Source organism: Crassostrea angulata, chromosome 8, assembly GCF_025612915.1.
Source record: "Crassostrea angulata isolate pt1a10 chromosome 8, ASM2561291v2, whole genome shotgun sequence".
In the NCBI taxonomy this organism is placed as follows: Eukaryota; Metazoa; Mollusca; class Bivalvia; order Ostreida; family Ostreidae; genus Magallana; species Magallana angulata.
In genome coordinates this window covers 42,685,763-42,698,182 of record NC_069118.1, presented here as the reverse complement: position 1 = coordinate 42,698,182, position 12,420 = coordinate 42,685,763, and the positions used below count along the sequence as shown (strand labels likewise).

The following is a 12,420-nucleotide window of genomic DNA, read 5'->3' as shown; positions in this document are numbered from 1 at the left end:
TGGATTAAAATATTCTGACATGTCATCGTCAAGATTGTTTCGTGCAGACTCCGTGATTTTTGTTTTAGATCACTAGAGAAAAAATCGTTGATTTCAGCCTTGTCAGTTTCTTAATTTAATGAATTAAGAAATAGAAGAAAAACTCTCAGTGGATGTAAAGATCATTAGGCCGTTTAAAATTAATTATACGTTTCACGTCAGATGAAAATTTAAAACCTACGAGGGAGGGAGGAAAAAAATAAAACAAACAAAAAAATCAAGCAATGTGCATTTGTTGAAAGTCACCAATTCAGTTACCAATACATTAACACTGTCTTATTATACATAAGGTAGGATTCAATCCATGTTAATTTTTGCATTTTCCAAGCAAATACATTTGTGTAATTTAAATATGTTTATGTCCTTTCTGTGGGTACATCATGTATATTGGACGAGAAGTGGAGTGACTTGCAAGCACATCAAGTGGTACATCCAATGGATTTTTCATCACCACAAACGTAGCAAACCAAAGGAAATCTTACAATTTTCTTTTTTGGAAAAAGTTGCTCAACACATGTGACTCACATCTTATCCACAATCAAAATAAATACATCATTTCATACATTTTCATAATGACACATTTTAAAATTTAACACATCAGAGTTGTGTTGTAAGATTCACTGTACCTACTTCTAAGAACTGAGTACAAGGTTCCTGATATATAGAATATCGATCAAACAAAAGTTCCTGACCATACAAAGTCGATTGAAAGCAATTTAAAACGTGCCACTGTTTTACAATGCGCACATTTGACAAACATCTACTTGAAACCCACCTGACTATTTGAAAAATTTCATAGGTGGGTTCAACATATGGGTCACGCAGGTAATAGCTCTTGCATGCTGTAAGAAAAACCTTGAAAAAATATTCATACATTTTGCTTGTTTTAAATACCAGCCTGATATATGATGTGAGATAACAAATATTAAGCTTAAGTTGAATTTTTTTGCACTTGTTCTTTATTGTACAATAAAGAAAAATCCGGATAATTTCGAATTAACATGGCTGAGGATCGGGGATTGTGAAATTAATGTATTGAAATGAATGTATCATGAAGAACTGTTGTTAGAACTTTAAGGTCGAATGAGCCAGGTATTCATCTTCAGGTAAATATAAAAACACAGTCATGTAATTCATTGTAAACGATATACACTGTTAGACTTTGATCAATATTATAAATGACTTACTCAAATTAGTACCTTTAATATTTCTTTATCTTTTTCTTTAAAGTGCTCTAAAAATCCAAAATCGTTTAATCTAACAATCATGGAATGATGTAAAACACAATAAAAAAAAATTAAACATAAAAAAATTAGAATTATGATTATTCATAATTATTCTAACATTGAAAAATAGTTAACGTGAACGTGAGATTGTATCAAAAAGTTCCAGCAAGTGGGCAGGTGTCTTGTTGGTCTGTCGTTTCTGTGACCGACGGTGCAGTGCATCTATTAATTCTTTCTCTCTATCTGCCCGTCTCAGTGCAGCCTCTCATTGTTTATCCTGGATATTGCGTTCAGGTGGCAGGGGATAGTTTCGAAGGAAAGACCCAACATTTTGAAATAAAGGGAGAACCTGGGGTTTGACTGGTTATTTGAGGGGTACAAATTGCTAGAATATTTATTGCATCCACTTTGTGGATAGAGGAGCTCATGTCAATTTCATTGATATATGACACTTTAATACTGGTAGCACTTTTCATCAGATATGGAATGAAAATGCGAAACTGTGGCCAAAATTTTCGCTTTCGGTTTTGTGCTTGAAAAGTAGGTTGGGTTCAGAACACGAAATGTCACTCGAAAAGAAGATTTTTTGCATGGGTATACATTAAGCGACCAATCCTATGGTAGTTTATGGCAGTTGCTCGGGACTGGGGCGTGGTTCTGGACCCGTGAAAATTTGAAAAAAGGGCAATTTTTCAGAAAAATTTTGAAACCGTCCCTGGCTATTCTTTATAGTGCTATATGTAAGTTGTACTTGATTTATTCTGAAATGTTTAAAAATTCTCAAGAGTCGGGACCATGTGTCCCCTGCATGCAAACCAACTTTAGCAAATTTAAAAATCCACTGAAAATTTAAATCTCATATATGAGCACTATCTGCCTCACATTTCCTCGACCAAAAAACTATCCCCTGCCACCTCAACAGCAGCTGAAGAAAGTAATTAAAGTCAATGACATTAAGATGTATTTCTGGAATAATTTGTAATTGTTTAAATATATTATCATTTTCATCTAAGATTACTTGGGTCGTTCGCACTAGTTTAGTTGTTTGTAAGCTTACACATACATGTACACGTGCATGTATATAGTCATTAAACTAAACAAATTACAATATAATCTACCATTTCTTTTACAATTGTCCCGCTTTCTCACGCCGTGATCTGGCATACTTTATTCTCTCCAGCTGCAACGCTGCTTTTTCTCCTACAATGAACGAAAAGGGAAAATCAGAAAAGTCAACTATTGAATTTAATAGCGTGTGTGTATATATCTAAGGCATTTGTGTAAGAAATGTGAAACATTGAGAATAAAAAAAGTAACATACTCTTGATTTCTGTTTCAAACACACCACTAGTTTAACAGTGTAGATGAAAGAATCTTGGTGCACAAGATAGTGATTTTGCAGGAACCATCGACACGAACCAATTGGGGTTTAAATGTCTATATCCTTGAAATGCTATGTACAAGTTTGAACAAAAATTGATTACTCAAACTATATTGTGTATAGAGTTTAAGTACAAGTCTATTCTGGCTATTGAATAAAACTCACAAGCTTTCTGAAAAGGGAAATGAGGGGTAAACCGATAAAGCTTTATATTGGAAATTTTAATACACATGCATATATATTTTAATTGAAATATACTGTATATCATAATAAACTAGTAATAAGAACAGAAAACAGTGTTCATACGGCAGAAATCAATAACGACTAATTAAAAAATACCGGTATTCTAGTATAATTCAACAAAATGTTATACCAACATACATTTAAAAAAGGATAGGAAAAAAAATAATTTGAGTCTCGAGCAGGATTTGAACCCAAAACACTGCGTGATGAATGTCTTCAAAATCGAGAACGAAACCAGTGAGCCATGCGAGAATTTGAAATTGGGGTATAAAGTAGTGTTGGAGACAATATTGTCATATCTCTGGACTGTTTTATTATCCTCCAAAAATATTTTGAAAAAGTATATGATTATTCATCTCTGGGTCATCTCTCCATCTTTTTTTTTTAAAAAAGCGACGTTTTTAATGTTGAAATATGTCATTTTTACAAGTTTCAAATTTGTGGAGAAAAGACCCAGAGACATCAGAATCATTTAAAAACAGCTGTAAATAAGTACGATTTTGCATCAATTCCGCCGTGTTGCTATATTTAGCCCCATATTATGACAAAATCTGTTGTACTTCAAACATTTTTTACCCATTCTACGTCCAACAGAAACCAAATAACGGTAATAATTCGAAAAATGTGCAAAATTAATCAATGAAATGTTCACTCTTCTTGTGCGCCCAGATTCCTGCCGAATCTGCATCTTAAGCGCCGACTTTCTTTGTTCCATACAGGTTTGCTACCAATTGCGGGAAAATTGGCCCTCTTTAAGTCGGAGTTCGGAGTCTCGATAGCGAATCCAATTGATCCTGGTCACTTTGGAACGCATGCTTTCTTGAGCATTTTGTTCGTTCTCTTTTGGAGAGAGAGAGAGAGAGAGAGAGAGAGAGAATTTTACTATGGTAGATATGACAATTAATTTCTTTTGTTAAACAAAACTTATCAAATTATCCCAGATTATATGTATGTATACACTTGGCACAAACTTAATATCTGATTTATTCGGAAGCGACGTGAATTCTCATTCGTATGAAAAATTTCGTGGATGTGCTTATGAAGTAATCATATGATTTATTCTAAAATTTTATCGGATTTCTAGTATATCAATACTTTAATAGTTTTTACATCAGAAAAACCAATTACATGTAATACGAGGTATTGAAAATTGTGGAAAAACTAATGAAAAAAAAACCCCGTAAACATTCAGGATGTTTTGCTTTACAAGAGTTGAAAAACGATTAGAACCAGATGGTTTCTATATTTATTACTGGCTGGCATTCGGCATAATAAACAATTTCGAGAGATATACGAAGATTTCCCTCCCTTAGAAAAACCTTACTTTTAGTGGCAAATATGATTTTTCAATGGGGGAAAGGGATTAACCTTCATACCCCCTCACTATCACACAAATAATGTACACGTGTATAATAAAGCCGCCCCCGATAGAGGACTTATATATTGAGAGGATATACTGTAGATTCCTTATTTTCTCGCAAGTCAATGTCGAACTTTTATTATAACAATTATTTAGCATTTTGGGTACATGTATACCAATGCCACCCAATTTTAAAATAAAACGCTTTATCGTATTCAATAAAAATGATTAAAGTAATGTCACTTATGAAATGTTGAAATGTTGACATGGGTGTTCTAGTACATGCCTTTGTGTACGACTAGAAACCTGTACTTTTTTTTCTTTTTATCGTGAGTACATGTATGCTCTTAAGGAGGCTGGATGGTCAACAAAACTAACCATCAGATCTACAATAAGTTTTAAGGTACGATTTGTGAAGTTATTAACTATTATTTAATTAAAGAAATCCATATATTTTATCTTTTAAATTTTGGAATTTTTCTAATATATTTTTATATAAAACTCTTCTTGTAAAGGAGACCAACATAGTCTAAAGCTGGCCACGACCATCGAACCCTCATAATATTTATTTAGGCAATATGTTGAGACCAACCCTTGACCCAAAACAATTACAAATAATCCTTCTACCAAACCAATTAGTATAGTGCATATCTTACTCTAGAGCTATTTAAAGTGAATATATACAATATAAGCATGTTCAATCTATATCACAATTTTAAACATAAATTATAGAAAGAAAATAGTTTTTAATTTTAAACTAGATATAAAATTGTATTATTTATCGAGAAAGTAAAATTGTTTTCATCGCAATGCTATACAATGTTAACAATTTGTTAAGAAATGCAATTATATATTTTTTAGAGCCAAAAGTTGATTTCTTTGCTGGAAATATGCGTGGTCTGTTAAGATCATAAGTTTAGAAATTCTAAAAGCGATAAAATGGGGCTTTGTATGCAGACGTTCTCTGATTGATCATCTTAGCTTAAATCTGCCTTTTATTCTGCAACATTTAAAGAAATAGCATGTTTCAACAAATAGAAATATCAAATCAAAATTGTTTGACAATTTTTCAAAATAATTCATACGTCATACACTTTCTTACGATCAGGTACAGTCATGCTTTGTTATGGATTTGAAAACATTGAAAACAAGAATAAGATTTAATCAAAGAAAATCATAAAAATAGAAACAAACCTTATTTTTTTTTTTGTTGGGGGGGGGGTATTTATGTGTTCCTATACAAAATGTCAAGTGATGCGGCGCGTAACGATTAATTATCTAAAGTACGAAGGCATAATAGGTACTTACGATAATTCTCCAGAACAGATATATATATAGGAACCGAACAGTATTGAACGAACAGACCAGCAGACTACGTATTTTTTAGTATTCTTATCCAAAATTTTAAAAGCAATTTTACAAATACAAAAACATACAGTTATTACTATACTTTGGGCATTTCACAGATGCTTGAAGACAGGAACACCCACATCCCCCTACCGCGTTCCATCCTCTAACCAAAGTATCTAGACACCCGAGACTTTACTCAATTTTTTTAATAAATTATTCGTACTTAAAAAAAATATACAGATTATGATTTTAAAAAGTAGATGAATATACTCATCTACTTTTGCACATTGGTAGTTCGTAAGTAACGTAAACGAACTTTGTCAAAATATAGCACGGTGAACATTTTGTAGGGAACATTAAGCCTCTGGCTTATTCACTGTATACCAAATCTGACTACTTTGTAGGCATAGTTCATGCACAATACAACACTTATATATATATATATATATATATATATATATATATATATATATATATATATATATATATATATATATATATATATATATATATATATTATATAAAAACGAATAAGTCCTTGGTATAGGTAACGATATAGAAAAATGTTTTCAGTAGACGATAACACAATAATCCATTTCTTTCAAATTTAATCCAGAGCGCTTTCGCCTGATCGGCTCTTCAGTGGATTTCAAACTGAAGAGCCGATCAGGCGAAAGCGCTCTGGATTAAATTTGAAAGAAATGGATTATTGTGTTATCGTCTACTGAAAACATTTATATATATATATATATATATATATATATATATATATATATATATATATATATATATATATATATATATATATATGAAATAGCATGCAATTTTATGGTATTATGTTTACATTTATTATTTACACCATCTTTAAAAAAAATGCAGAAATTTAATGTATATTTTTTTTATTTTAATTTTTAATCATTTATACCATTCCATTTCTTATGCATTATTCATAGTCTGAAATACTTTGAATCAAAATAAGAAAGTAAATTAGACTAAATTTACTGTATTTAAAATATGTAATTATTAATATAGCAATGCTTATAAGTAGTCTATATTAACGCGGTCGAGGGCAAAGCATATACTTCTATATTTTAATTTGCTCTTGAGACACCTTTAAAATGAGAAAAAGTCCTTCGTGTAATGCCGTATATCTTTAGAACAAAAAGGATAAGCTGTATAATTATATAAGAATCAAACTGAATCTGTCAAACAGTTTAAGGGTGCGTCAAGAATAACTTGAGCTCACTACAGTACTGTAACATCCTTTTAAGAAAGCCAGGTATGTTAAGTGGTGTAATGTTGAAAAGCGTATTTGAGCATGTTAAAAATAACAACAGTCAGAGACCACATGTACATGTACATACATGTACTATATAAAGTGTGGATAGATGGCTCTGAACATGCAGTCATAAATTGCGTCATATGCGATTTTTTTCATTGAGTTTTAGTGATTGTGACGTTATATTTTGATTTCGATGTTCGTAGTAGCTGACAACATATCAATTCCGTCGTCCCTGATTTAATGAAAAGACTGTACTTTCGGCAGCTTCGTTTTAGGAGTTTCCTCCCTTCGTTCTATTAAATGTTGTTCTGTTACCTTTTTTAATTTCTGCATACCGTTTGCGTGTTAATGGAAAAACGTTTTAGGTTTTTTTCTTCTTTGTGATAAAAAAAAAATTCTTAAGATGAAAATACCAGGCAAAAATAGCTTCGGAATCCTTAATTTTAAAATCTACATTGTCTGTGAATCAAACGAATCTTTTTTGTAAATGCATTTTACATGTACATGTAGTAAGATGTAAAATATGTACATGTTATTTAAATTCATCAATTGATAGAAAACTGAAAATTTATTATTGTTCTGTAGTATTTTAAGTACATTGTACGGTTTTGATATCATTGTATTTCTGAAAACATTCGCATTACTTCAATCATTGCTAGATGAAATTTAATATATGTATTCCATTTGATAACTATTTTCAAGATTCAATCGAATTGAAAGTAAGTATCTAATGGCTAAAATAAGAAATATAATAAGAAATAAGAAATATAATACATGCATTTTTATTTGTCAATTGTTTAGCAATTAATATGATTCATTATATTTAACTTCATAAACATACACAGTGTGAAATGAACGCTAACATGTACTAACGTACACTAATACTGTATATACCAGTAACTGTACACTATCACAGTGTTGTTGGTACATTGTCTCACAACATACACACAGTACCGAATTGATGTATGGATATATAATGTTCACTGTAGATACTTGTACACTCTCACAGTGTTTGCAATATATCCCACCCAGAGATTGTTCTCATCGTCCACACACGTTACCCCTTGTTGTTCTGTGAGTAGTTGAGACAAGAACTGACCGTCCTGATTCAGAAGATGAACTGTGGCACTGATTTGATCACACACCAGGATGTGACCGAGCACATCAGTACATATTCTATAGGGTTCAAACCTTGACCCCTGACCTGTGCAGGAGAACCTGTGTTGTCCTGATTTATCCACCACCACTACAGCAAGTGTTTCATAGTCTGATACACAGACATCACCATTGATGTTTTCTGTGATGTAGTGTGGTAGACCATACAGTGCCTGTCCTTTGTTGTTTCTCTGTATGTTCTGTATTTCTGTCCCTGTCTTGTTATACCTGGTGACTTTAACCTCTTTACCTGTCTCCATCCCCACCAGTATGTCCCCGTTGATGTGGGAGGAGTGTATACTGCGTGGTGTCCAGTGTCCAGTTTTAATTAATTCGGTGATTGTATTATCCGGTGTTATCCTATTGATAACTTTGTTGGGTCTGTCTGTATAGATCAGACCCCTGTCCTGTGTGACTGTGTGGTAGCCTTCATATCGACCACTGGTTTGTATCCTCTGCAGCTGATTCCCCTGTAGATCTGTTTGGACAAGGTTACCACTACCATCACTGACCCAGAGTCTGCCTGATTTACCCAGTGATATATGAAATACATGTCTAACACCTGGTACTGTGTACTCCCTGACCTTGGTGACAGAGGAAGACAGAGACAGTGTATGTTTCACGTTAGATTTCTCTCTGTCTTGTTTCCCCTGTTTCTCTGTAGGTTTCAAATGTGTAGAGGCAGTCTCCATGGGTTTTATTTTTCTGTTCTCTGGTTTAGTGTTAGGAACAGTTATTCTACCCAGCAGTTTGGCAATATCTTCCTTGCTGTATTGACCAGCAGTAAATACGGGTGGGACTGGTTTGAATGTTTCTGGTATGGGTTGTATCATTAGGTTTTCTGATTTGAGAGCAAATGTTAATTTGTCAATATCCGAGGAAGATAGGTAGCCATAAAATGTTTTGATTAAATCATTGAGATAGTTAATGTAGTCATCTATTTTTTTTATTTTGACCGTTTAATGTTTCTAATAATGACTCTTCTATATTGTTGACTTGTTCCATTTTTTCTGATGTGACTGTGTCTACCAGCTTTTTCACAGACTCAGCTTCAGCCTTCATGAATGTTCTTATGTCTTCCATGGTCTTCCTAATTTCTGTGACATCTTCAGGAATTTCCGTTTTCAGATCTTGAGAAGTAGGCTCAAAATAGTTTCTTATTTTGGCAATTGCTACGTGACAAAGCGAACATTTTTCAGCAAAGACAATTTCTAGGTCAGTAAATACGTGGCCGCGGTGTTCCTTTGTGGCCGTGCATTTAGAACAAATGGGAATCTGGCATTTCTCACAGAGAAGATCAATGTCTTTTGTTGGATGGATCTTGCATTTCTCTACAGGAATTTGACGTTTGCGTTGTTTATAATGGACTACTTCATGGTTCTTGCTTTTCTTATTCTTCTGATGTTCATCTCTGCATTTTTCACACAATGGTTGGTGACATTCATTGCAGTAAAACTGGCAGTTCTTCTCACAGTCTTTAGTGCCACACACCAAATAATGCTGTGGGTCGGGTGGTACTAGGGATTTAGATATTACCATCTGAAATAAGAAAATGTGAGTACCGGTATATCAAATTTAGTTAGGTTATAATTAGCTTCCCTTTACAAATCATCTTTAACATATAAATACAATGAAACAGTGTACAGACTCAACATAGGCATAGGTATCGGAACCCGGGGAGGGGGGCTCAAGTCATATTAATATTTGAAAACAAACATTTTGGCTCATTAAGCTTTGTTTACATCAGTAACGGTACAGTTATAGAATTACACATTTCTTTACAAATGCCAAAGGAATGGAAGGATTAAATTGTATAACTTCGCCGTGTCTCGAAAAATGGTAACTACTTTCGGTTCAATAATAAAGACAAGCATTTATCATTACCCATTCTAAATCTATCAATCTTGATTACGGGTAGAAATATGTCAAATGCTGTACCGTCATAGAGAGATATTCAATTAGATATTTAAAGTCTTTTACCCCCACAATTTCAGACAAAACTATTCTAATTACATGTAACTTACCACTTGAGTTCTGAATCAAGGTAACGCCCTGAGATCAGAGCGAGAGAAAACGAGATTTGTGTAATTTACTTCCTGGTTATAGAGCCAAAATTAGATTTAAATCTCCTGGTGTTCTACCAGATGTTCAAAGCACGCACACAATGACGTATAATGTGTAACTCATAATAAGTTCAATATGTGAGTATTTATATTACCTATGAACTAAGAATCATTCTATGATTTACGACGATTAAAATGTTAGAGTTTGAGTTTTTAGTGAAACCATTGCTCAAGTATCAAGGCTTCACCCCCCCCCGGACCCCCTACCAGGGCGCTGCCCTGAACCCGCTGGGGGCCTTCAGGGGCCCCCAGACCCCTCGCCGTATTTGGTGCCTATACTTCATTCTAGCTCTAGCTACGCCACTGTAAAATGAAAATAGAAAAACAGAAAAAGGCCGGTTCGAAAATATCATTTATAACGCCTGCGAAGTTTAAACACTGTCAGAATGCATTTATGTAAAAAAAAATGATGAATGAGCTTTTCCTCGCCCCGGTCGGGGTTTGAACTCCATCCTTGCAAAATCAATCTCCTCGCAGTGAGCGACCATAGCGGCGACCACGCGGCAATCTAGACACAGGCACGTAGTATTAGGGCCCCCTCCCCTACTTTATTGTGCAGCAAAGATTTTTCTTAAATTTACATACAAAAAATTTAATAAACATGGAGTTGCCCCCCCCCCTTACTTTTATGGGGCCATATAACAATTGAAGTGATAAATGAAATTGAAGTTAAAGGTATACTTCTTCCTACCCCCACATCACCCCCACCCACCCCCCACCCCCACCCCCCACCCCCCGGATTAGGATTTTTCGAATTTTGGAAAGTAACTTTTTTTTTTCTTTTTGCTGGTCAAGATTTTTTATATGAGTCTACCCCCTCGCCCCCCCCCCCCATACACACACACACACACACCCACAAACTGCGATACAGTTAGAGGTAAATTAATACAGATTTATAAACAGCAATCCGAAATCATCGTTGCAATATGTATCGCATAGATAGGAGTACTATTGAAGGGCCAATCTAATATACTGCGTTTCAATTTCGAATTGCTATCGATATCCTGAGATAAAACCTTGTCCAATCATTAAAGATAACAACTGCCGAATAGTTTACAAAATTCATATATCTTTACCTCTAAGCCCCCCCCCCCCACCCCCCCCCCCCCACCCCTGCGATTGAAACTGCATGGGCAGTTGACTTTGATAGTTTGATAGTTTAGAAAGGAAAGGTAGTTAAATGAATTGATATTAAAAAAAAGTCAAATACCCTTGGAGTATAAATCGGGAGAGGGGAGGGGGTGTCCTGTCCTCAAACACCTGTTACCAAATGGTTGTGTATTCATAACAGTGTTAAAATCCAGTGAATAACGTATTTTGGCGTTCTCGGGGTTTTTCAGCTTTTCGTTAACATAGTAATCAGAAAGGCTTCGATAGCCACAATAGGCTGTGAGGTGTGTGTCTGACTCAATGATAAGTAACAGATAAACTGTTGATTATTCAAGATAAACCACAAAAAAAGTTTCACAGTTCGAACAGTTGATATATAGCCCTATGATAACAACACGCAGAACTGTGTACCAATGCAGTCGCTGAATTGACACAGCATTAATGGCTGTTCTCGTCATCTGTATATGTTATAGTGACATCCTGCTTATCAGATAATAACTTTTGTACATAGCTCACACTCATGCTATGTTAATAAAGAAAAATCCTTGAAGTTCTCGTTTTGTTTTGGGTTATTTTTCTTTTTGCGTTTTGTCTATATTTCTTTTAATGAGAATGGCATGGGGCACTGGTTGATAGTAATGTGGATAAAAGTATATTGTCTTTCCACAAATGTTTATTTAAAAATAAAATTTGGTGTTATGACTAAATAGTCATAACACCAAATTTTATTTTTAAATAAACATTTGTGGGAAGACAATATTATAATCGAAATACTTTTACCGGTTTAGAATTTTCAATTGTTACAGTATTTGACCAAAAAATACATTTTAAAGGTTATTGAAAAGGTAAAAACTTTAAAACCTCCAGCTTTATTCGAAAACATGACTAAAATATTTATGGAACTATACTTGATTTTTTTGTTTAGTTCGATAGGAAGTACGTCACAATATGGAGGTGTCCCATACAACCTTGATATTAGACGTTAACTTGCTCTAATGAGCCGGTAAATGTTCATATTGAAAAAAACCTGAAAAGAATTAGACCAATGTCATATAGTAATCAAATTGGTAAATTTTGACGATTATGGCTCGGACTGTGCTCCGTTAATATTTTAAAATAAACAACTACTCTTAACCTACGATGCATCATAC

General features: G+C 33.9%; 1 pseudogene; it reads right to left on the bottom strand.

Annotated features, from left to right (window-relative positions):
• Positions 1–7,745: 7,745 nt before the first annotated feature.
• LOC128158641 (uncharacterized) lies at positions 7,746–9,575 on the bottom strand (annotated as a pseudogene).
• Positions 9,576–12,420: the final 2,845 nt, after the last annotated feature.